This window comes from Tursiops truncatus, chromosome 7 (genome assembly GCF_011762595.2).
Source record: "Tursiops truncatus isolate mTurTru1 chromosome 7, mTurTru1.mat.Y, whole genome shotgun sequence".
NCBI classification, from domain to species: domain Eukaryota; kingdom Metazoa; phylum Chordata; class Mammalia; order Artiodactyla; family Delphinidae; genus Tursiops; species Tursiops truncatus.
Genome location: NC_047040.1, coordinates 31,119,160 through 31,146,263, shown reverse-complemented (window position 1 = coordinate 31,146,263; position 27,104 = coordinate 31,119,160). Strand labels below are relative to the sequence as shown.

The 27,104-nt window shown below is 37.7% G+C and overlaps 1 protein-coding gene across 4 annotated transcripts in view; it reads left to right on the top strand.

The window, feature by feature from the left end:
* PARD3B (par-3 family cell polarity regulator beta) overlaps nt 1–27,104 on the top strand; it is a 1,035,628-nt gene that overhangs the window by 79,428 nt on the left and 929,096 nt on the right. The window lies entirely within an intron of this gene.

The following is a 27,104-nucleotide window of genomic DNA, read 5'->3' as shown; positions in this document are numbered from 1 at the left end:
ATCTCAGTTCATCTGTTGGTACTTTATCAGGGAGAACTGGTCATTTCTACTTACACAGGCCTCAGCAATAGAGGGTAAAAGTACATCTATGGTTTCAAAAATATAGTAACACTTAGTAAGGGAAGTAATCAGTGATGGCCCAGGCTGGGACCCTGTGAATTCTGAGCAGGAATCCTTCAGCCTAGGTTCTAATTTGTAACTTGCAAAACTGGATAACTTGAGCAGGCCTCTAACTTGTCCATCTTCCCAGTACCATGTATGTGATGCTCTCTGACTTGAAAGACCTGACCCCAGCATATCTGTCAGTTGAAATCCTGTATGTCCTTCAAAAGCCACTCAAGTGCCACTTCTTCCACAAAACCAGCATCACTTTGAAACAGTCTTTCTCCCCTAAATTCCCAGAATGCTTATGTAGTCCTTGTTTGGCATTCTCTATTGAGTACTTACGGCCCCTTAATTTCACAGACAACTGCATATGACTCATTTCCTTGGTTAATCAGAAGTTTTTTCAGATAGCTTTGCATTTTTCAGCCTTCCTATGTTTTCTGGTTGTTAGGGTAAACATGGCACACAGATTATTTATTTATCATAGGATTAGATTATATTTTAGTGATATTTAAATATTTATATAATTATATTCTGTTATTTATATGATATACCATGTTTTTTATAATTTATAATATTTTTAACATTTCTGTATCATCTTACAGAGGTCAAGTAATTTGTCCAGGATGGCATAGCAGTGGCCTGGCCAGTTTTTGAACTTAGACCATCCAAGTCTTCAGCCTTAAACACTATTCTAGGCTTCATCCTTATATTCTACAAACACTTGTTGCAGATAGTAGATCATCAATCAGTGTTGTAGTGCTAGAATTTCTTTAATGTATAGTGAGCTAGTGGGTAAAAAAATCTGTAGTTTAAGTTTGAAATGTATATAAATTCTCTTGAAGTAAGCAAATATAGATCTCTCAGTTTGATATTACTCATTACATTTTATTTGCTTTGGCAATCTTTTTTCAGAGACGGTAGACTATAAATTTCATCTTGAGTTCTGATTAGTTTTTCATACTATATACTAACAGTTTGTAGCTGTATTTTAGATGTTAAGTTTATTTTTAGACAAAAGAAATCCCTTTATTTAAAAATAATTATAGGGCTTCCCTGGTGGCGCAGTGGTTGAGAGTCCACCTGCCGATGCAGGGGACACGGGTTCGTGCCCCAGTCCGGGAAGATCCCACATGCCGCGGAGCAGCTGGGCCCGTGAGCCATGGTCGCTGAGCCGGCGCGTCCGGAGCCTGTGCTCCGCAACAGGAGAGGTCACAACAGTGAGAGGCCCGCATACTGCAAAAAAATAATAATAATAATTATAGATTTACAGAAAGTTTTGAAGAAAACACACAGGTCCTGTATACTATTTATAGTTACTTTCGCTGGTAGACTCTTAACTAGCTTTAGTACAGTATCAAAACCAGGAAATCGGCATTGGTATAAAGTGTGTGGTTAGGTCTGTTGTTGAACCGCATGTGTCGATTCATATAGTCGCTACTACAATCAAGAGACAGTACTATTCCATTACCACAAAAATCTCCCTCATGCTACCCCTTTACGGTCATAACTCAGACCCTATGTCACTCCCCATCCCACCCTTACCTTTTTCCATACAACCAGTAATCTTTTCTCCCTTGCTATACACTTATTTCTGGAATTTTGTATAAATGGATTCAGACAGTATGTGAGCTTTTGAGATTGACTCTTTTATTCACTCAGCACAGTGCCTTTGAGATCTCTTCAAGATGTTGCACGTATCAATTGTTCATTCCTTTTTATTGCTGTGTGGTATTTCGTGGTATGATGGATATTCTTTAGTTCATTTAACCATTCACCTATTGTAGGATGTTTTGGTTGTTTCCAGTTTTTTGTTATTACAAATAAAGTTGGTATGAACAATCATGTACAGGTTTCATGTGGACAAATAATAGACTTTTCATTGCTATGGCACTAATGTCCAGGATTGTCATAGCTGGGCTGTATGTTAAGTGTGTGTTCAGTTTTTAAACTGTCAAACTGTTTTCTGAAGTAGTTTTACATTTTACTCTCCTACCAGTGATGTATAAAAGATCCAGTGTCTCTACATCCTCACCAGCATTTGGTGTTAGCTCTATTGTTTGTCTTAGCAATTCTGTGAGCATGTGTGATACTTCATTGTGGCCTTAATTTGCATTTCCCTAACAACCAGTGATATTATACATCCTTTCATGTGCTGATTTGCCTTCTGTAAAATGTCTCTTCATGTCTTTTGCCCATTCTCTAATTGGATTTTTTTTTTAACCATTGAGTTTTGAGAGTTCTTTATATATTCTAGATATAAGTCCTTTGTTAGATAGACAATTTGCAAATATTTTCTTCTTGTCTGAACTTGTTTTTTTGTCCTCATTTTTGTTTAAGAGAGGGCTGAATCCTTTGCCAGGGCCATAGTTGTGGATTCAAAAAATAAAAATATGGAATGATGCCAGGTTTGCATGCCCTCTACTCTGTCAGAAACTCCTGGACAGCTGTGTCAGAGGAAAGACTGCCATCTACTGAAGCACAGGGACCAGTTTTCCAGCACAGTGACTCAGCAGGGAGGGGCGAGGAACATGCTCCTTTAGGGTTTAGCTGGAGAGGGCCGTGTACCATTCATACAGAGATTACTATGGCTGTTTAGTAGAAAACCACCCCCAGTCCCTGCCAGGTTGGGGTTGTTGTCGATTTAGTACACTAAGTCTCTTGACATAGATAGGTAACAAAGGTAATAAATAAGAGATGACATTGGTACCAGCTGATTTCAGACATCTCTTGCCTGCCTCAGCTTTGTTCGTTCTAAGTAATTAAATCCTTCTGTCCAAAGCAATGCATTGCTATTAGTTCTAGGTGTATTTATAACACATGCCTTGAAATGATATTTGCAATAGACTTACCTAACCTTTGTTTTTGAATGGACTACTTTATAGATTTTTAGCTTTTATTAAATTTGACCACTCACTTCATATAAGTATTTTTTGCATGTATTTTAATATGAAAATTCTTTCCTTTTGTAGAAGTACATGAGGATTTACTGATAGAGTTATCTTACTTTCCATACATTTTGGTTGCAGAGACTACAAATACCCTTAAGATTATAAAATTTAGTTGAAATTGGTTTAATTAGATACTTAGAAAAAGCTATTTTTAATTATCATGGAGTACAAAATTCCACTTTTCTGTATGTGAGATAAATGGCAGCTTTAATATTTCTGGCATAAAGACTTGATACTCCACTTCAGGAAAAATTAAAGTTTGAACAAAAGGTTGACTTTACTTTTATAAAACTAATTTGGGAAGTGAACAGTTAGAAGTCCTAATTCCCATAGATGGACAATCTGAGTAATTCCCATAGTTGGACAATCTGAGTGAGTAATTCCCATAGATGGACAATCAGATAAATGGGCAGCAGATTTTTGAGGTGACCTCCTATAGCTAGAGAGGAAATTGGCACCATATTGTGTGTTTGGCAAATCAGCTTAGTTAAGTATATTTGGGCATGAAGTCCTTGACATTCTCTTTACTCTTATTCTATTAGTCTACTTAGAAACAATGTAACTTTGCTTTCACATCCAATTGTTAGTACCCTGGCAAATGTTTCCAGGAAAAATGTGTCATATCGCTGTTAGGAGTGCTTGTGAAGTGGACATGCATCCATGGTTATTTGGATACAGGTAAAAGATGAATATGATTTACAAAGTCCTTTTTACATATTAGAAAAATAAACCCAGATGAAAAACAAACCTGTTAGAAATACGAAGCTCTAAAAGAAAACGTAAAAATATTGAGTAAATGTCCTTTTTTCCTTCTATTTTTGGATTGTTAAAATAATTCTGTTCTCTCAAACATTTATTTTTCTCTGCGTGGGCCTCCCACTGTTGTGGCCTCTCCCGTTGCGGAGCACAGGCTGCGGACGCGCAGGCTCAGCGGCCATGGCTCACGGGCCCAGCCGCTCCGTGACATGTGAGATCCTCCCGGACCGGGGCACAAACCCGTGTCCCCTGCATCCGCAGGTGGACTCTCAACCGCTGCGCCCCCAGGGAAGCCCAGTTTGTTCCTTTTTATTGATAAGCCTTATTTTCTTTTATGACTTTACTCTAGTTTATATATCCTCCTATTTATGTGTACCTGAGGTTCCAGGCTTTTAATACCAGAAAATAAAGTTTGAGGATTGTATAGTAGCACTTCATTTAAAACCATACTGTCTCTTACACAGTTATCTCTTGACTGCAGTTTTGGAAGCTCTTTACTATTTGTTAATTTTATAATCTAGATGTTTATGTCTATGCCTAACTTGGCTGACTTGAACAAAACTTTTGGACTTTATTAAGCTTACCTCTGAAGCCGGAAGGACACTGTGGCATGTTCCCCCGCGCCCCCCTTAGGATCATCTTAGGAAATACCTCAGCCAAGTCTCTGTAGTGTGTATGGACTTGGACTTAAATTCCAGTCAGTTTTTTACTTAATTGAAAAAATGTAAAGTTAGTTTTTAGCACGTGGAACAGGTTCTGTTGGGGCTGTTTGTGGTAATGTTGGTGAACAAGTAGGATTAGCAGATGTATTTGCAAAAATGTAATATACACCATGAGAATGATGCATAAATGCATAAACTTAGGGAAACCAGGATAATAGCTTTTTAGAAAATGGTTGTGTAAGTTTTTCTGCTGATTCTTGTCTCGCAGTATTATGAAGAGCCATTCAATCAGCATTCTTAAGTTAACTGCACATAAGCACTTAGCAACTATATTCAAAACTGATGACTGAGTTCGTTTTTGACCGTCTGACCCTCAAGGTTATGGAAAGCTGACCTTCCTTATAATGCCATCATATTTTTAACTCCTCTTTATATAACTAAAACCTTCTTTCCAGTTTGTATTTTAAGGCTCCTAAGATCATCTAATTACTTAGGAGATTGCCTGGGAACCCTGTTCTGTAAAGCTTTGAATGTGCATTGGTAATGTGATCTGTGGATAGGAAATGAATATCTTGACATTTGACTGGACACATTTGTGTGGAGGAAGATATTTTGTGATTGTTTTAAAAACCATTTTTTGTTTGTTTTAATAGGGAAAAAACAGACATCCTGTGATGTGTACCAGTTGCAGAATATATATGATAAAAGTGGTTAGGTATTTGCCTAAGGAGAAATATACTTAGAAGAATGGTGATAAAGATTGGTAAATATCCGTATATGGTTCCAACAGGATGTGCTTCCCCTTGCCTAAACTTGCTTCAGAAAGACCTCATGAAGTTGGATAGCCTCCGGAGCTTTCAGAGAAGAACAAAAGGGATGATCAAACTGGTAGCTGCTCAGAGAAGCCAGAAGAGAATGACTGAAATCCTGTAGAAAACTTCAAGTGGAGAGATGATGTCCTTTGAAAAATCTGTGAATAAGAGCAACAACAAAATTAGCTTTTTGAGAATTACAAATTTGCCCCCTGCCTACTTTCTGTTTTACTTTTTTGTATCTCATGCTCCTGCGAAGCGATTTGCGTTTCTCTCTGTGTGAACCCTTTTATTCTTTCTGGCCTCTGTGGTCTTGCCTCTGATTGGGTCACCCTCATGAATTCAGTCATCTTTCAGAACCTTGTTCAGGCATCATCAAATCACATGATTACTCCTTCCATTCCTTCAGAATTAACTACCAATAGATGACTGTTTCTACCTCCCCTATATTATTTCTTACCTTTTCACATACTCTTATTCTTAGTGATGACTGGTGGCGCCAGCGGTAGTATTGCAGTTAGAATAACTGTAGCCGTGCCAGTAGTAGCAGCAGCGGCAGCATCACTAACATATACCTGGGTAGGGTCACTCTGGGCCAGACATACTTCAGGCAGAAAGCTTAGAATGATCTCATTAAAGCTTACTCTGTTTCTATACTTTAAATTCTATTACGTCTACTTGTGTATTTCATCGCCTCAACGAGCAGTGATTTTGAATTATATTCTATTTTGGGTTAAGCTAATCTCTTACTGAAATTTCTCAAAAAGAACGTATTGACTTACAGAATTTTGTAAGAAATTTTGGATGCCAACCATTGTGTACTTTTTCCTGATCAGGTCAAGAAATACTTAGAAAATATACCAAAAAAAAAATTCTTGATGTGCATATAGTGGGATATATGGTAGGATATCTCTGAAGTGGAGAATGAAGTTATAGATCTAATGTATATATTCTCCTGGTCTCTGCCTGAAATAAGGAATTCTGCCACTCTGTCTCTCAGTGCCTTGAAATTAGAGTTTAAATTCTTGAGCTCATGATTAGTGTAGATGATATAAACTAGACCCCATCTAGTATTCTTTTATGTTAGTGTTGTTGTCTGACCCAAACTTGTTTTTATTAACTAGTTTAGGCAACATTAGCAGCTGTGCTTGTAATGAAATGCAACAGCAGGGCAGGAGTAGTGGGGTTCCTACTGGGGGGTAACCACAGTGTAAGGATGTTGTTCGGGGGGATGAAGGATTGTTTAAAAAAGTGTGTGGAAGTTTATGCTTATGGAAATTTGAAGATCTTGGAAACACGAATGATTTGGATAGCGAAGTTTCATAGAAAAGGTACTAGGCAAATGTTTGAAGATTTGCGTTTTGTAACATCTTCTTTGTCTCTCATCCTGCATATAGATACCTTGGTTTTGGCAAAACAAATATGTTGCTTTATAATGATATGTTCTTAATATTGTATATTTCCTCAATTTTCATGTGTTTCATGTACATTATTCAGCATGTGCTTATAATTGTTTTGGGAAGGATCATATTAAACTTCGGAGCATAATAAAGAGTCGTGTGATAGGAATCTTAATACTTTAAAATATTTTTAAAGGAAAATATATTTTTCCTTGTGGAAGTAAAATTGATCACATCAAAAATAAAAGCCCTCGGTACAAGAGGGTTTATTTCTACTAAGTTTAGAAGAAAGGATAAATAGGTATTTATTGTAGCCGGAGGAATTTTTAATCATGTATTTTATGGTAAATTTCAAACATACAAAAAAGTAGATAAGAGGATAGCATAATCCCTGCTACCTCATCCCACATAGTCACTTACTGACTTTGGTTAGAAACCCATGCCCATCATTTGGCTTATTTTGAAGCAAAACTCAGAGGGCATGTTTCATTCTAAATATTTCTGTGTGTATCTCTGAAAGATGAGGATTCTTTGAAAAATATCACTGTGTCATTATCAAGACTAAAAATAATTAACAACTTAATATCATGAATTTATAGGTCAAGGTTTAAATTTCACTGGTTGTCTCATAAATTTCTATAGTTTTCCTGAATCAGGCTTCAGACAAGGCCCATGCACTGCATGACGTTTATGTCTCAAGTCTCCTCCATGTAGGAGTCCTCCTTAACTCCTCTTTGTTCTAGCAGTTTAGGGTTAGTTGTTCTGTTGTTGTCCATAGTCTGCGTTTTGCTGATTTCATTCCATGGTGGTGGTTAACATGTTTTTCTGGTTTCTCTATTGATGTAAACTGGTATACAGATCTAGAACCTCAGATTTTTATGGGGCGGTGGGGGAGGACTATATCATAGCTGTTCTGTGTTCTCCAGGAATTACGTAATGTAGTTATTTCTCTTTGAGATTAGTGGCTATAGGTGATCATTTCCTAGAGCCATTGTTTCATTCTGGGTTTGTAAAATGGGAATATTCCATTCTTTCTTCATTTATTAATAGGGATAGTACTAAAGAGATTGTCATCAATTCTTTGCATACCCTGAGGGACAGATAGAAGACAGGTTGGTGGAAGAAAGCAAATTTAATGCTTGATTCTTCTGCCTTTCTACTAGTTTTCAGAAAAATGGGTTGGTTCCTTTCAGAATCCTCAGAGGAGACTAGGCACCTTCTAAATACATATATATATTATGAACACATGGATATAAACCATTTTGGTGGGTTTAACAACTACTATTCTGTTTGCTCCAGTTTCCTCATCTTTTAGCCAGTGGGAGCCTCTTCAGGTTGACAGTCTTTGAAGGCCTCCTTGCTTTCTGCTATGACAAAATCTTTAGGCTCAGCTTGTACTTTTCCTTCCCCAGATTAGGATCAGCTGTTCTCCATGTAGCCCTGGTTTCTTTCAGAGGGAAATAGTACTTTGAGACCCATGATCTGGAAGCGGTTGTTACTTGGTTGGTCATTGTATCTACATTTCTTCTAGTGGAAAAAAATAACATATGTACCTCTTGAGTTTATGCTATTTCTAACAAAAATTTAGGATTATATGGTGTTAATTTTGCTTTTATATTTGCATCTCTTTTCTCCAACATATCTTATTTCCTAAAGAGTTAACATGATTCGTTTGGAAATACTACCTGTTCTTACTTAAGAGCAGTAGAGCACTGATTCCTAAGTTTTGAAACCTGGGCAGTGTCCCACGAGTCACATCACTACAGGGAGGTGTTAAAGACACATTACTAGAGAGAGTGATAGAAGGGATACTGGTTTGAGGTCTGGCTCTGCCAATGTACCTATCACCTGTTTCCTTGTCTTGTAAAATGGGGGTAATAATAATTTACTTCCCAAGCTTTTTATGGAAGATAATATATGCAAAAATGCTTTATTAATATATCGTAATAGAAATCATTTTCCCAGCTTGTTTTTAAAAAAAGTCTGAACTACTGAACTTTTGATTAGCTTTTTTGTCAAGATTTGTTTGTTCTTGTAGGATATATATATATTGCTAGAATAGCCTTAATTTGATCTTTGTCTCTATAGTTAAATCCATATGTTCGTAGGCTTCTATTAAAGTGACTGTTCGATGGCTTAAATATTTTTTTGGCTTAAATATTAAATATTTTTGCTTAATTTATAATATTTCAAAGTGAGTGTAGAAAGGAGGATCAAAGTAGAGGGGAATTTTACAGCAAAACCTGTTCCTTGTTATTGATGATTCTTCATTTCTCTTATCTAGTATCATGGAGCACTGTACACCCTGGAGGTCTACCTTTGTATGTATAACCTTTCCCTTGGTAGGACTTCATGTTAGTGTTGACGTCACAACCTAGAAACAATGGCAACTACAGGTCAAGTTTGTTAGCTGGAGACAAGTGTTAGGTGTTTGATGCTAGGCTCATCATATGGCTCACGGGTCCTTATCTGTGACTCTAAAGTTTTGTTTCTGGTTGTTTGTGTTTTTTAAAATTATTCTTTCTAATTCTCAAATAACAGGATTCTTTTCTCTATCTTGGTGCCATTTTTTTTTGAGTTTTTTTTAAACCAGAATTCTTTTTTTTTTTTAAATTTATTTTAAAATGTATTTTTATTTATTATCTGGCTGCGTTGGGACTTTGTTGCTGCGTGTGGGCTTTCTTTAGTTGCGGCGAGCAGGGGCTACTCTTCGTTGCAGTGCATGGGCTTCTCATTGCAGTGGCTTCTCTTGTTGCGGAGCACGGGCTCTAAGCACGAGGGCTTCAATAGCTGTGGTGCGTGGGCTCAGTAGTTGTGGCTCACGGGTTCTAGAGCACAGGCTCAGTAGTTGTGGCACACAGACTTAGTTGCTCTGTGGCATGTGGGATCTTCCTGGACCAGGGCTCAAATCAGTGTCCCCTGCATTGGCAGGTGGATTCTTAACCACTGCGCCACCAGGGAAGTCCCATCAGTGCCATGTTTAGCCACTTGAGATCTAATAGAAAAGTGGCCAGATGCCTTACTAACTACTGGTGCTTCCTTGGTCCCGTCTTCAGGTCCCTGTTTTTATTACTTACCTGCCATCTTGTGCTCTTAAGGCCTTGAATTTAGCCTTTTCTTTGGTTTTATACCCTTAAATTATTCTAGCCTGGATTTCTTGTGCTTCACTTTCTTTCTAACTTTTCTTTCCATGTGTCAGTGATAATTTTCTAAAACTCACACCTGATTGTTTTCCAACTACATTCTGCTTCATTTTAGGCAAACTTTGCAGTTGGCAATGGTCTTCTCTCTACGGTCTGAGCTTTTTTTTTTAAATTTTATTTATTTATTTTTTTGGCTGCATTGGGTCTTAGTTGCAGCACGCAAGATCTTCGTTGAGGCATATGGGATTGTTGTGGCACGCGGGCCCTTCGTTGCTGTGTGCGGGCTTCTCTCTAGTTGTGGCTTGCAGGTTTTCTCACTCTAGTTGTGGCACGGGTTCCAGAGCGTGTGGGCTGTGTAGTTTGGGGCACGCAGGCTCTCTAGTTGAGGCACGCGAGCTCAGTAGTTGTGATGTATGGGCTTAGTTGCCCCGCGGCATGTGAGATCTTAGTTCCCGGACCAGGGATCGAACCCATGTCCCTTGCACTGGAAGGCAGATTCTTTACCATTGGACCACCAGGGAAGTTTCTACAGCTTGACCTTTTAAAATCCCTTTACAGTATCTCCATATAGATGTTCATAAAGTTCATTTGCATTTTACCAACAGCTATGTTTCTATATGGAGTTAAAAAATCATTGCTATTCTTAAATATTTCTAGTATGATATGAAAGAATCATATTACAAAACTTAGGAAAATAAAGGAAATAGATAATCCTGTTACTTTTTCATGTTTACTGTTATTCATGTGTTTTTCCTCCTGATAGCCTCATTCCCATAAATTTTTGTACCTAGGTCTAGAGTACATTTTTGCTGTTTTTTTAGACACATGCCCCAGTAAATTCACTATGTGAGAAACACTTTGTATGTCCTTTCATAGGAATTATAAGTAACACTGAAAGGCAAATTTTCATAAGCTTATTGTTTGTTCTCAGGTGGTAAAAATGTAATAATTTTTAAAGATAGATACATTCATTATTCAAAGTCTTGCAAAGTATCCAAGTATTGCATTCCTGTCCTATTGTTAACAGTTCATTATATTTCCTTCCAGGTTGAATATACATCTAGCTTTAATATAACCATCAGTTTAAAGAATGTATAAGGTCTAAGATGTATACATAACATGTCTAACTGTTCCTCTATTATTAGGCACTTACTAATTTCTAGTATTTTTACCATTGTAAACACTTGGGATGAACATTTTTGTGCAGATAGGTTTTTCATATTTTGGATTATTTCTTTAGAATCTCAGAAGTAAAACAACTGGGTTACAGTAATATTTTTATAACTCTTGATTTACATTCCTGGATAACTTTGTATGAGGTTGTAATAGTTTATTATACTGTTAGCAAATTGGTTAGTTTTCTCTCTCATACAGTTTTTTCCCTGCTTCCCTCCCTCCCCCCACCATATCCATTGTGCATTTCTTTTTTGGAGGTTTAATATTTCCTTTAAGATTCAAAACAGTTGAGGTCTCTGCTTTGGAAAGCCCTGTGGCTTTTGGACAGGAGAACGAACACTTTACTGCAGTAGGGCAAAGGAGATGGATGTAGATGAGGTGTGAGGTCATGGGCCATCCTGGCAGGGAGAGATGGTGGTTAGAGGGTGGCAGAGTAAAACTGAATTTGATTTCCCATTTTTTTTCTGGCGTTATTCCTGATAAAAAGCTGTTTCTAAGCTGTAAAATTTCAAAGCCCTGTGTTAAGGAATAAACCTGTGACTAGAGTTTTTAAAATGGTAAAGTTAGATCCTCAGCCATCAAGCTGTGCATTTTCTTAGACAGATTTGAAAAGCAGCAAGCAGTGGTCTCAATCTATAAAGATCATGACTTGTATACTTTACTGCAGTGAAGATGTTGCAGCCAGGTTTCATAGTTAGTAAACTACTGTGTGTCAGGGATATACAAATAGAAGTTTGCCATTCCCCAGCAAATCATTAAAGAACCCGCATTGCTTAGCCACTCTGCCAGTTTATGAAAATGGTGTCATAGATATCTACTACTCTTACGTGGTAGTCAGTAGGCACACCAGTGTTTCTGAATAAATGTGGTCATGTGCAGATAAAGAACTGGGGAGTTGGGATCTAGCCCTGCAATGTGTTGATTTGATTTTTACACATGGAGTATTATTGCTCACTATATATTTAAACTGGCTTTAGCTAAGTGTAATTTTGTTATCTAGAGTAAACTGGACTTTGGAAGTGGTATTTTTGTCAGCCATTCAAGAGAATGTCACATTTTTTAAACTATTATTCCATTGGCTGTGCCATCAGAAGCTATGATGACATTATTTTGGCCTTTAAATGACTATGCGTTAATTATACCTTATGCTTATATTCTTTGTAGATGCTTCATCATACCATAGTCTGTACCCTGAGGGGTATGATAACGTATAGGTCATAGCAGGCTGTTTTTGAAGAATTTCAGACTCCTTTGAGCCTGACAGTATCATCCTTTAATTCTAGGACCCAACCTGTTCGTCCTTGTTTATTAGGCCTTTAGTTTCCTCCGTGACCAGTTGGGTGCTCATCGGCCGAAAGTCCTTGGCAAGTGTCTTTTAACCCTTCTGGCTTGATGATCAATAGATTGTAAAGGCCAGTAAATCCCAGCCTGCTGCCCCTGACAAACGGGTGCCAGCAGTCCCCCAGGAACTCTAACTAGAGTGGGCAGGGAGCCTTCAGGGACCAAGCCTTAAGGTCCAGGGACTGGGGATGCTGAACAGCACAGACCTTTTTGTGGTGGAGGTCGGAGGACAACATTTCAAATGCAATCTTCAAGTCCGATGCAGGTAGGCATTTGGAGCGGCAGATGAGGCAGAACATACAAACTAGGTATTCCAGGTGTGCTTGTTAGTTGAAGACCACATTTCCAGAACAGAATTTCTAGGAAGGTATGCTTCTAATAAAGATGAAAATAACTATTACTACTGTTATTAATAACTGTTGTTCAGTACTTAGTCTGTACCAGGCACTGTGGTACATATTTTGACATATAATCCAATTAACTGTGTCGGTGATGCTTTTTTAAGATAGGTACTATTATCATCTTTATCAGATGAGGAAACCAACACCAGAAAGGTTCAGTGGTGTTGCCCAAGTGGTAGATGTGAGATAGGAATGCAAGCTGTCTGAAGCCAGTGCCTGCAGTTGAACTACTGCTCTCACACGGTCTGAGCTGTCTGTCTTCTGTTTGTCTTTCCAAACACACTCCTACTTACCCTTCTCATCACCTGTCGAGGAAGGGTGATGACCCTTCTGGGCTGCATTAACAGGTTTCCCTGCCCTCCTGGCTTCCAGAACTGTTCGGCCAATGGGAGATGTACTGACGGGAGAACATAGGGCAAAGGAAGAGGATGATTAATCAGTGTCCTGGTTCCTTCCCTGCCAGGCTGGCTGGTTCTCTCTGTCTTTTTTTTTTTGTTTCTTTTATTTTCTTGGGAAATTCTTTCTTAGGATATTGAAATAGTGTGGTTTATTTATTATTTTTATTGGCGTATAGTTGCTTTACAATGTTGTGTTTAGTTTCTGCCGTACAGTAAAGTGAATCAGTTATACATGTATCCCCTCTTTTTTAGATTTCCTTCCCATTTAGGTCAGCACAGAGCACTGAGTAGAGTTCCCTGTGCTATACCCACAGCTACGTCTCTTGTAAGGGAACCCTCTCCAGGATTCTGGTAACTCTTCTCCTGGTCCTTTCAGGGAGTGGTCAATTATTGTTACTAGATCTGGCATACTTCACTGTCCCTTTCCGGTTTCCATAAACCCTGTACCTGCTTTTTGTAAGTAGACTGACTCTTCGTTAAATTCTCTTGAAGCACCCCACTGGAGAATGCCATCTCTTCTTGTCAGAACCCTGACTAATACACCAACTCTCCCATTTAGAGCGAATGAACCACGCTAAGATGAGTGTTTGAATCTTAGGCACTCAGCAAATACTAAGTATTTACAAAGCATGACACACTGATAGGTATAGTATGGAAACTAAAAAGTAACAGCCATAGACCCTGCCTGTTATATATATAAAAAAAAAAAATTAGCTAGGAAGACAGTGCCTTTAAAATGATAATACAAGGCAGCGTAAACTCAGTGTAACATGTTCAGAGACTAGAGAGTTCTCTGTGGCTGGTGGTGGAGGGGATGAGCAGGTGCTTGGCTGGGGCTTTTAAGGATTGGTACGATTTGGTCAAAATGGAAAAAAGGAATTTGCAAAATGTGTTTTGGGGATAATGAGTAGATGAGTCTAGATGGGGCTGAGGCCTCCTATGAGGGAATAGTGGGGAACAGGTGAGATGCATACTCATGTTGAAAAGTACTTTGTCTTTTTTTGTTTATAATTTTGATTTTTGAAACAACTGTTTTGTATCCAAATTAATGTTATATTTATGGTTGTTCGTGCTTATTGTAAACGAAACTGGTGTGAAGTAATAATGTGTAAACTAGGACTTTTTGGAGAGAAAGTCAGATTTGTTTGCATATCTGTTTACTCTGTATGTCAGGTCTGCACTTGTTTGGACACACCATGGTGGTAATTCATACTCTTGGTTTAACAACACTTTCATATAATTATCATTACTTTATAATTACAGCAGTAAAATTCATTCTTTGGGAACTATTCCAGTATTTAGAATAACGAAAATAAGTGCTTAGTCCCAGTTGTCGCAGTGATTTTTCCAATGCTTGAGATTCTAAGAAATCAGCTCCTACTGTACTTCAAAACAAAACTGATGTCTAATAGAATTCTTCTTTTAGAGATGGCAGCTCTTTGTAGAACCTGCAAAGGAAAACTTCAAAAAGAATATTCACAAAAGGACTTTCGTTCTTCTATTTAGAAATATTGAGACGGAAGAAGAAGAAGTCATACAACTATCTCAGGGAAAAACATCCTGGAGGCTTAAGGATGTACTTTACCTTGTTTAGATATTAGATTGTTTCATACATAAACCGAAGGGCGGGGTGGAGTTGCAGGAGAGACCGTGTACGTGTGGGGCTGTGGTCCTCTGATTCCTCTTGGTTTATAGTATTCCTTGAAAAGCCATGTGGAGTTATACCTAAACTTGTTTCTAAGTATCTGTTGGTGCACTGGTCTCTGCTATGCTTAGGCCCAGGCTTAATGGCTCAGACTGAAGCCATTGAACCAAAGGAGGAGAGGGGGCAGCGGGATGAGAATGTGAGCAGTGCGGCAACATGTGCTCAGGTGGGCTTTTACCAGGCCATTGCATGAACTGAACACTGGCGACAGTGTTGCTTCTTATTAACTATGCACAGGAATTTAGTGACGTAGGCCTTTCCTAGTAGTTAAGTGGGTATCGTCACAGGGAAGCTTGACAGTTCACCAACATGACATGGCAACCTCTTTATAGTTGGTATGTCATGATGCTAGGGAAATTTCTGATAGCTATCAATGGGGATAGTAGCAGTAGGACATCTATATGAGGCTATAGCTATTGAAACATGCATCTCCTTACTAGGAGATTGAGAAATATATTCTGCCTGGTGTGACAGAAAGGCCATGCTGTTATTTTTCTAGAGGAAGGTATGATTTCATTTTTTTTTTTTTATTGCGGTACGCAGGCCTCTCACTGTTGTGGCCTCTCCCGTTGCAGAGCACAGGCTCAGCGGCCATGGCTCACGGGCCCAGCCACTCCGCGGCATGTGGGGTCTTCCCAGACCGGGGCACGAACCCGTGTCCCCTGCATCAGCAGGCGGATTCTCAGCCACTGCGCCACCAAGGAAGCCCTGTATGATTTCATTTTATCTGGCCATTTGCTTCCAGGATTCAGCTCTTTTCTCCCTGTAGTGAATGTTCTAGTCTCGTCCTGAACTTTATTCCTTATCTCCAAAAACTTGTGGGACATTATTGCTTGAATATCTCACTGCTACCTGAAATACACCATGTCTGATACATTAAAGACAAAAACACCCCTGACTGAGAGGATGAAGTGAAAGGCCCACTGTCCAGTATCCTGTGTCTGAGCGCTGGTAGACTACTACTCTTTGAAGTCTTGCCCTATCTGCCTCTTGTAAGAATTCTTCAATTTGGTGACACCAATTCACTTCTTTCTCTTCTGACGGAGGCTGTCCCTTTCTCTACTCCTTTGGTTACACAGCCCAGCCCATCCCATCTAGAATGCCTTGATAGTTCTCTTTGCTCAATGACCTTTGTCTACCCTTCAAAACCCCAACAAATTATACTTCCCCTACCCTAAAGCTGAAATTATATCTGTAGGACACCTGTTTTTCAAATGTTGCATTATATTGTTTTTCATGGGGACACATCTCTCCTCTTAAGGACTGAAAGTTCCTTGAGGACAGGGACAGTCATTTTATTTGACTATCCAGAACACACGCTCCACATACCAGCGTATAGTTTCTTTTTTGACATCTCAACCCTTCTGATCACGTTACCTTCATGTGTGGTCTAGAATCTTTTTTACATACCAAGATAGTCTCTCTTAATATATGACTGCTATGTAAACTAAAAGAGAAAAATAGTTCCACTGACTATTTTAACAATAAACATAAAATATGTTGCCTTTTTCAAAGTTAGAAATTTCTCTTTAGGTGGTTTGAATAATTGTAAATTGAAAAATGTTTTTAAATTGGACATTAATATATACTAATTAATAAAATAGGTTTACCCGTAGTAGTAGTCTTAGGATAAATACAATCTTTTCCCTTAGGAATATGCGGTTTAAAAAAATATTAGAATCCACTGAATCCCAACTGAAGTTTATTGTACATGATACCATATATTCATGCTAAGAGTTGCATGTATTTACCATATATTATGATATTTATATAAAACAAATTACTCCTCCCCAAAGAACCAGGGAACATAAAATGGCAGATACGAACTCCCGTTTTAAAGACTGGGAATGATTAAAATTGTTTCTGCTCTTTGCTCGTACTTCCTTAAGGCACAGATACTCAGTGAAAGTGATTGACCACATCTTCAAATCTTGGGTGGCTTAGGCGGGCGTTATGCAGAGGTGCTGGTGCCTTTAGATTATTAACACGATTCTGGGGGATTTTTATTTGATGTTAAAGCCGTGAGAATGTAAATGGAGAAAAGTCATTTTGTGTATATTTGATAACCACCCATGCTCAGTCACTGAGGCTGAGATCAAAGCAAACTGTTACTTCACTGGCTCTACAATAGTATTTGCTTAACTGTATTAAATAAACTTTGAGAAATCTCAGGCTCTCTGATATAAAATATACAATTTTCAAGCATACTAATTTATTAGAAGAAGGAAAAAGTGTGCTCATTGACAGTTCTATATAGAATTTAGGCAACTTACATTTTTAAAAACTGACTTCAAAAAAGATTATTCAAGAGTAATATTCATACCTTTTTTTTTTTCTCAATAAGTTCACTAATTATGTGAGGGGAAAAATAGTTTTGGCTTCACGGATTTCTTAGGAAACAAGCTGTACTTGTGCTTAATATGTTATACTGTGCAAGGAATTTTCCTGTGTATTCCAACTCTGAGCCTCTTAAACCTTTGCTTGTAGATATTACTGTTCATCACCCTGTAAGTTAGCAGTCACATTTTGCTGCTACTCCCTCAACCTCACATTAATAGTACATTCTTGTGATAGTACTTTACTACCTAAGTATTTATTTAATGAACTGTTATTGAGATGTGAAAATATCGAATGATAATGTAATTTCTTTTGGCTAAGTAAAGCCACATATATCTTACTAAACATCAAAAGTGGACAATTTCAAATTCCCAAAGCATGTGAAGAAAATAGTTCTCATACTGGTTTGCTTTCTTGATGTGGCAACATAATGTGATTGAGATGTTTTCTGTGTAGTGAGCGTCTTCATGTTGTTTTTCAATGGCTTTTATCATTAAGTGTGAATGCATTACATTTCTCTCTTCCTTTACCTTCAACAATGCTTTATGGTTCTAGCCAAAGCACTGGCTTTTTTTTTTAATAGTCAGCTTATTCTGGATCTATTTGTTTATTTGGTTTTGTATGAGTTCCTTCAATTAAACATATTTTAAAATGTGAGATTTACATACCTATGAAGCATGTACGGTTACTAGAAAAACTAAATTCTGAAGTATATACTTCTACACTTGTATAACCACTTCCCCATTCAAGAAATTGAATGTTGCCTGCACCCCAGAAATCCTAAAGTGCCCTTGCTAAAATTCTTTCCCCCTCCCCTAAGGAAACCACTATCTTGAATTTGTGACTATTATTCCTTGTTTTTCTGTACCACCTAAATACTATAGAATTCTAAACATTTCAGTTTAGTTTTATATACTTATACATCTAAAATAGGCAAAAAAGTAGATGAACGCTTCTGATGACACTACCATTACAACAATTTTGAAGCTCTCTTTGACAGTGTGATAAAGGATTATATTCAAAATACACTTTAAAAAAAAAACCTCTCAAAACCCAATAAGAAGACAGACTAGTAAAACAATGGGCAAAGATTTGAACAGACACCCTGAAGAACATGTTCAACATCACACGTTCAGGCAAGGATGTGGAGCAACTAGAACTCTCATCTATTGCTGATAGAAATGTAAAATGGTAAATCTGTTACGGAGACTTGAAGGTCCATATATATATATATACATATATATATATACATACATACATACATACATACACACACACACACACATATATGTGTATGTTAGGTAACAGTGCAGAACAAAGCACCATAAAACTCAGTAGCCTAAAATAATGAGCATTAAGTATTGTCTACCAGACTTTGGGCCAGCTGGGATTTCCTGGTTTTGAGTGTGTTTACTCCTGTGTCTGTGGTCAGCCACAGCTTGGGAATGTGTTTCTGCTTGTATTCACTGGGCCCTTTTAGGTATTTGGGGGTCAGCTGGCGGTAAGCTGGTCTAAAACAGATTTAACTGGGCAGATTTATCTCTAGTGGTTTCTTCTCCGTCAGCCGACTAGTCTGGGCTTTTTCTCACAGCAAGGCAACCTTCCAAGGAGCAAGCAGAAGTACACAAGACCGTTGGAGGTCTAGGCTCAGAACTGGCATATGATCAGTTGGCCAAAGCAACTCACAAAACCAGCCAGTATTCAAAGGGAATGGAAGTAGACTCTGCCTTTTGAGGAGAAGTGCTGCAGAGTTGCACAACAGAGGTGGTGTCTCTTGGGGGTGGGAGTAGGAGTGTAATTTGGGTCATTTTTATAATCAACCTACCATTGTACCGCAAAGGAAATGACATTTGAATTTTGCCTTGCATGGTTAACCAGGCTTCCAGGTGGCAAAGAGGGTAGAAGGCATTGAACATGGATATATTGAGAGTTCAGATGGTAAAGTATTAAGTATGAGCAATTTTATTTAAAATTTGTTCCTGGTACAGTACTTTGTGTTAGTGTTTTTTTTTTTTTTTTTTTTTTTTTTATATTCTCAGCTCACTCTTTAGAGTCTTACTCTTTTAGGGCTGAAGAGATCTTAGGCCAGTCACTCATAAATGAGGAAACACCTAGAAATGTTAAGTGGCCCCTTCCAGTACTCAAATCAGTCTTGACAGAAGTGGACTATTGACTCAGATTTCCTCTTTCTGGGCTGCTCTCCAGAAGCACTGTCCACGTTTCCAGTTTTATGTTCCATGTATGGTTTTTCAGCGTGACCTGCCTTTCAACATGCGAAGTATTATTTTATAGAGTCTTTCATTGAGGGCAGACCAGAGAGGCTTATGCAAGTAGTGAGGGCAAATACCTAGCCGTCACGTACCACCTTCTCTTGTTGAGAGGTGATAAGCTTTAAACAATGTAGATGGTAGCGGCTCCCATGTTTTCCCGCTCTGCCATCTGTGCCTTTGTGTTCTAGGCACATCTCTGAGCGCACAGCCTGGACCGTCCAAGGTAAGATAATGATGTCTGGATACCCAGAGTGAGTGCCTTAGTCTTATTAATAATTTTAGAGCTGCTGCTTCTTGGGGACCAGGGTCAAGTGATTGTCACAGGCTGAGTTTAGATGGCACTGTTTGAGCCACAAATTGCATTCTAGTCACTCCTTGGTCACTTCTCTTGCTAGGAGTATATGGAGATCTGGAACACTCCAGGTGTGTTCCTTATTATTTCACTCTTAACCTTTGTTTCCCTACTTAGGGGAACTATAATTTGGTTTCTTCTGGAGAAACCAAAGCACAATAAAGAAAACTGGAACTGGATTGACAGCTTTATGAAGGCTGTGTGTTTAAATTTTTTAAAAGCCTCGTTTTTATAGGCCATATATTGTCACGTAATTACGTAAAACAAATGAAAGCATGATCACTGCCTTTCATAGGAATATTTGGTGATCATACTTAAAGCAAAGAGCAAAATAAACCGAAACACTTCTTCACTGTACTTAAGGGATGTCTCTGATCCTAATTTTCTGCCATTACATTATTTTGATAGGCTTTGTTTAGGCATGGCTGCGTGCTAGGAACACTCAAGGAGCTTTACAAAATTCTTAATTTTTAAAAATTAAAAAAAAACGAGCTTTTTTGATAGTATATATACATATACAGTTAATTTTTGTATTTTCCGTAGTTTTTGGGTGTTGAAGTGTTTACTGACACCTCTGTGCACAAGCCCTGTGCTGGAAGCCGTGAATGGAACAGTGATGACTGAAACACGATCCAAACCTGTTGAGCAAAGAAAGAGAAATGTGCAGCTATTGCAAAGTGCTGTTCTATGGCAGGACCACTTTTCTGATTGTTAGATGGCATCACTTTTCCATTTTTGCATTTGGGATATGTTAGAATTTTATATTTTGACCTTGATTCAAAGACAACTTGAAGGCTAAAAGTTAAAGACTACCCTAAAATCATTTAAGTCAAACTATTGCAGAAGAGAGCAGGCCAACTAGAGTTGCTTTACATAGTGAGTGTAGGATTGAGTATTAGGTGTGGAGTTGATTTACATGTTTTCTTTCACATTCCCAGAGGTATAGACTTCCTACTTTATTGGATTCTGCAGTTTAAAGAACATAAAAAGGATTATTAATCATTGCCCCTAAGATTTAAAAACATCTCTGGTCTTAGGAACTAAAGCAGCCTAAATAAAAAATTCTACGAAAGAGTGTCTTTGTTGGCAGCTACCCTGCAAGCCAGAAAAGCCTCTTGTGAAAATTAGTGATTTTTTTTTTTTTTTCGGTCAGTTACCTCAAAACTGAGGAATGGTAAAAGGAAAGATGTTGCATAATCTCCAGAATATGCGTTCAACGATTGTTTCCTTTGTCTTCAAACCTTGGCGAACTTAACACAGGTTACTTAATAGATGCCATTTTCATCATTAAATAGGTTTCTAGAAATTATGGTCAGAACTCACAAGAGTTTTAAATTTTTATTCTTTTCCCTTATGTCAGCTTCTTTTGTCTCCAGGATCCAACAAAAGTCATCATATTTAAGGATCCCAACTTTTATTTCCAGGGTGCAACCTGCTATTACCAGTGTGTCTATAAGTATTTTATTCCTTCCTAATAACTTATGCAAAGAAATAGTTAAGACCCAATCAATCCTCATGATCTTTACAGGCATTTAAAAGCTTACAGATATTAAAATGCACTACCTTGGTTCCATTTCTTTGGGGGTATATATAACAAATATCTCTGCCTTTGAAAGTTTAAGAAGCCAGGCTAGCTATCAGACCATTCCAGGTGTTTTAGCATTCTCTGGCTATAACATCATGGGGAGATGCTGATCTCAGAAAATGCTAACTCCTCAATTTGCAGTCTTAGACATGTGACTGCTTTATTGAGTTATCAAATATTCCCGACCTAAAAAGTGATCAATAGTAGTGATTTTAGCTTTCTGTTACTTCATTGGTGGAAACCTAGTAATTTTGACAAAACTGGACAGTTGTTTTCTATTATAATCATGTTTGGCTCAGAGAGATAGCCCTAAAGAAGTCTTTTTTTTTTTTTTTTTTTTTTTTGGTATTCTCAGCCTGCACTTTAGGTAACTGGCACCAGTGAGAGGGATCCCCTTAGAATACTCTGTATGAAATGCCAGGCCAGGGATTTTTAGCTTAACCACCAGTGGAGGTGGACCAGGAAATCAGATGAATGAGGTGGGCTGCGTGAAGGCAGTAAGGAGTCGTGGAGACTGGCCAAGTGGAGGGTACAGAGTGTGTGTGTGTGTGTGTGTGTGTGTGTAGAATCATGGGTCAGATCCAACTCATTGCTTCACACTAGAATGCAGGCCCAGTTTTGACAGGTTGTATGATTTCTTTTTTCCAACAGGAGCTGGAAAACCAGATTTCCTTGCAAAATTTCTCACCTTTAAATTACTGCACATGTCAAAGGAAACACTTCTGTAAGTCAGGCTGGGTTTGCACCATGGTTTAGACTCCTCTGTATGTGGGGATAGTGGCATTGAGACCATTTGATCATCATCTTAAATACTTTCATACATCATTTAATAGCATTAAAGTAACATTAATGTGTCTTTATAAACAATGGGTACTACTTATGAAGCAGATTCCAATACAACTACCTAGGTCCAAGCCGAAGTTCCCGTTCACACTGAGCAGAAACTGGCGACTGTTACTGTTTAATATATTTCTGGCATTAATGCCGTTCTCTTTCTAAGATTGGAAGACTCTGAGCTAAACCTGTTCTCTCTCCATGTGGGGACCTCAGAGCTCTGTGGTTCGCCTTGAAAAAGCCCCTATGGATAACTCATCTCCAACCATAAAGGTCCTAGAATGCGGAACAGGTGTGAAGTGCTTGATGATAGCTCTCAGTGAGGTCTCTAGATAATGGATTTCTTTTCATCTTTTCCCCTAGGAAAGATGGCATTCAACAAATGTTTATTGAGTATTGGCCCTTCTCAATGATAAATTTCCATCCCCTGTGTTGTCTCCCTTGGTCTGAAGGTTTTCTCCATCAATCAGTAGTTCCCATTTCAACCATGTTTGTTATAGTATCTAACCATCTCCTAACTGGTCTTTGCAAGTTTTTCAGGAAAGCAACAAGCAGATACTTCCAAGTCTCCTAAAGAGAAATGTCTTTCCCTCCCATCTGCAGCCATTAAACATTTAAAACAGATAAAGTTATTTTATGGAATACTTATTGTTGGGCATCTTATGCAAAGTTGGAGAGGAGAACGAAAATAAATAAGATATAGAAATGTGTGCTTTTTTAAAAAGATGCTAATTTAGTGTTGGGACAGTACTGTCTGTGGAAGGGGTTCAGATGATATATAATAAATCATTAGTGGATCAAGCCAATGTGTAGTTAATCAACATCTAGATGATTTGCACTCTGTAAAGTTACAGAAATGTATTTCTGAAGTGACTACTCCTGTACTAAAATTTGTTCCCTTAAATAAGTTGCTGCTTTTTGTGTTCAGTTGTTTTTCCCTCCCTCTCTGTGAAATTTTTGTCTTTTATTTTCTTTTAGGAACATAACTTATAAATTCCTGCTAGTAATAGCAATTGTATGATGTTTCATAACTTGTTAAGAAAAGTGCTGCCAAAATCTAGCTTGTTCTTAATTCTGTGTAACTTTTTTAAAGCAGGAATGAATGAATTTATGAAACATGCAATGTTCCTTTGTGGGATATGTCATAAATGAAGCCATTAATTGTCAGATTGTCATAGGACTTTGGGAGCAATCCAGTATGAGTTTGAACCCTAATTTCCTTCCTTCCCGTAGCCTGCATACTCTCTTGTGGCTGAGTGATTGTTGATGCTTTGCCCAGGGAGCACTGCCAGCTAATTGGCCTGCTGTCGCTTCAGGTCAGGACTTGTTTTAAGTCGGGCTGGTAGTTAGCGGTTATCCTTCTGAGGAAGAACTGGTAGTTCCAAGGACCTTTCAGCACTCAGGTTCTCTTCAGTCATACTTTTGTATTCAGTTGTATCTTAGGGATGTGTTTGTATCCTTCTCCTTTCCTCATCTCACCCCCCAAGAGAATGTCCCAGGGAAGGTTACCCAGTGACGTGATTCACACCAGGTGGGAGTGCTTAGCTATTCCAGCAGCCACTACTCTGGCGCTGGTGATTTTTCCATTCCGCCTTGCTTATTCCCCACCTGTTGAACAAGAATACCTGGAAGGAGTGTCAAGAAGATGCTTCTGTTGAAGCCCTTGAAGTCTCCCTAGTCTGTAGCAGTGAACTCTAGCTGCAGTTTGCTTTCTCTTAAAAGATCTCTAAATAAAACATTTAATACTCAAACCAAGTACTTCATTACTAGAGACTGAATGAGCCATGCCAGCCAGGTACCCTTTCCTCATCTCCATTTAGAATGCGTCACTGTGCTACAGGGGGGTTCAAACATTTGGTCTCAGAACCTCTTTGGTCTTTTAAATCCTTGATGTCAATGAGCTTAAACCTGTGGTTTAAATTTCTCAATATTCTGATTAGACACTAGAACTGAGACATCTAACATATTTTAAAAATTCATAAATGAACCTGTTTCATGGTTAAAAATCACTTTTCTGAGAAGTAACTCTTTTAAAACAAAAAAAACTCTTGTGAGGAAAGTCCTGTTTTACCTTTTCACATATATCTTTAATGTGTGACTTAATGGAAGACAGTTGGGCTCTCAGATCTTTCTGTTGAATTTGTTTTGATACGTTCTTTTGGTTCATGTTTATGAAGAAAATCTCACACAGATTTGTAGTTGGAAATTGTGTATATTCTTTGATATTGTAACCAAAACTCGACAGGTGGTAGCTTAAAGGACTTTTTGCAAGGAGGAAACTGAAACCATATCAATACTGTGTTAAATTAAAATCCATTGGTCTGTCTTGCATTTTGAATGGACTTTTTTCCTCATACGTGGTTTTATAACATTATACGTTGTCCCTTGGAAAATATTGGTAGATGTTATGCAGCTCTTCCAAATGTTAACATATCTCATGATATCAGAATTATCATGTTCATTAATATCACCACCAATCTTATCAGAAAGATCTTTAAGTATTGGGAAGCTGTCAAGTTCACTGTGGTCGATACAAGTTAATCAAAATTCTAATTTCCATCCAACAGCTGGGATTTTATTATTGATTACAAGTGCTGTTTGTTTTCCTTGAAGTGACAAGCTTGCTTTATTTTCTAGAAAGCGTCTTCCAAATACTAAAGTCTGAAAATCCAGTTTGTCTATCAGTCATTCTTTCGAGTGAAAATACTGTTGCATGGTAACAGCTAGGTCAGCTTGCAGCTTGATCGCACAAGTTCTTTTCCTTAAGAGAATCGTTAGATATCAGAAGTGCTTTATGCATGTTTTCTGTTTTGGCACACAAAATATTAGAGATGTATATTCAGAAGTTGAGATTTAATAACATTTATAATGCTTATTGCATCATCAAAGACCTTGAGTGAAACTCCTTTTTTTCTTTTTTTTTTAAACTGAGAATGAGTGGTGGTAAAAATAAAATGACTATTCATAAGGTTTGGTGCCTCTTTATCCATCAGTCCCAAGGGCAACACAGTAAGTAAGGCATATAACATCATAGAATTATTTTGGAAGTAGCTATGACCTCCTGGCTCCCTTGAAAAGGTCCGGGGGACTCCCACAGGTTTGTTAGAACTGCTGCTCTAGTCCCAATGTTTTATGTAAAAAAAAATTTTTTTTTCAAATTATTTGCTTAAAAATTTTTTAATTTTATGTTGGACTGTAGTGGATTTACAATGTTGTGTCAGTTTCAGGTGTACAGCAAAGTGATTTAGTTATACATATATATATATATATATTCTTTTACAAATTCTTTTCCCGTTTAGGTTATTACAGAATATTGAGCAGAGTCCCCTGTGCTATACAGCAGGTCCTTGTAAATTCCTAGGTTGCATTATCAGATTTACATTCACACCTCAAAATCATTAAGTAGCATGAAGAAGCAGAGCTGTGCTGCTTTTTCTCCTTTATCCAAGCACCAAAACTAAGCAAATAGTTACCTTTATATATGCCACACTTTAGTAGTTCTTCATCTCAATTTACCATTTTGAGTAGGTGGCATGAGCTTAATCTGAGCTGTAACCTCAGAACCTTTCCCCAGCCTGGTCCCACATGTGGGCTCACACATCCCCTTTTGCCTGTCTTTGCCTCTCGTGCTATCCCACTATCCTATCATGATTTCACTCATTTCCTGACGTTTCCCAGCTTATCCTGAGCTCTGTATCCTTCTACTGAATTTTAATACCGTTTTGGTGAAAATATCACCCCTGTCCTTGGTTGCAATGTCAGTACTTAAAGGTATTTGCTGAATTTATATTCACACTGTGAGATAGAAGTGCTAAGGTCAAATGTACTTCTGGAAGCTAAACTCATCTCTGTTCTTTTAATAGGTCTACTTATTTTACCAAATGAAGGAAATTATTTCATTAGTTTGTTTTGATTTAAAAATATAAACATGAGACTGAATGTAGATGGGTAGGGTGTAATATACTTGAAATGTTGGGTTAGACCTGGGCTTGTCAATTCCAGGTGTGGTTCCTTCACTAATAAGCTCTTGGACCTTCTATGAGGTATGCTACCTCTTTGAGCCTTGTTTTCTTGTCTGTATAAAAGTGTTAGTAATGCTTACCTGTAAAGGTTATAGTGAAGATTAATCTCATTATGTGTAAAGCAGCTACTACAATGTGTCACACACAGTAGATAGCAACTGCTTCTAAAATTATAGTAATAATGTATTAGTTTGATTCTTAGACATTTACCAGTTCTAGTGTTAGCTGTCTTATATAGTTAACTTTTTCTAGAATGAAATGATGCCTTTAGAAAAGTGTTTTTGGCATGTATATATTAGCTAAAGTTGTGAAACACATTTTTAAGTGTACAAGTCATGAACAGCAGATGAGAAATGAAAAAAGATTTTTTGCATTTTAGCATTCAAACATGACAGCAAATAGACTCATGTTGTTCAAAAAATAGGGACCTTAATTGGATAGGATTTTTGATTCATAATCTGAGGCTAATATTATTGCTTTGATATATTCTAACCTCATTACTGTCTAAAAACTTGCTCACTGGTTAATCATACCAACAGATTTTTCCTCTAAGAATCTCCATTTTTTTTTGAGATATAATTGACATTAGTTTCAGGTATACAACATAGTGAATCAATATTTGTATGTATTGTGAAATCACAATCTTTAATTAACATCTACCACCATAGTTACAAAAATTTTTTTCCTTGTGATGAGAACTTTTAAGGTCTAATCTCATAAATTTTAAAATCTCATAAATTGCAAATATGCAATACAGTGTTATTACCGTCACCATGCTGTACATTACATCTCTGAATTCTTCGTTCTTTATTCAAATCTCAAAAGTAGATGACAAGGCAGAAAATACCTGGGCT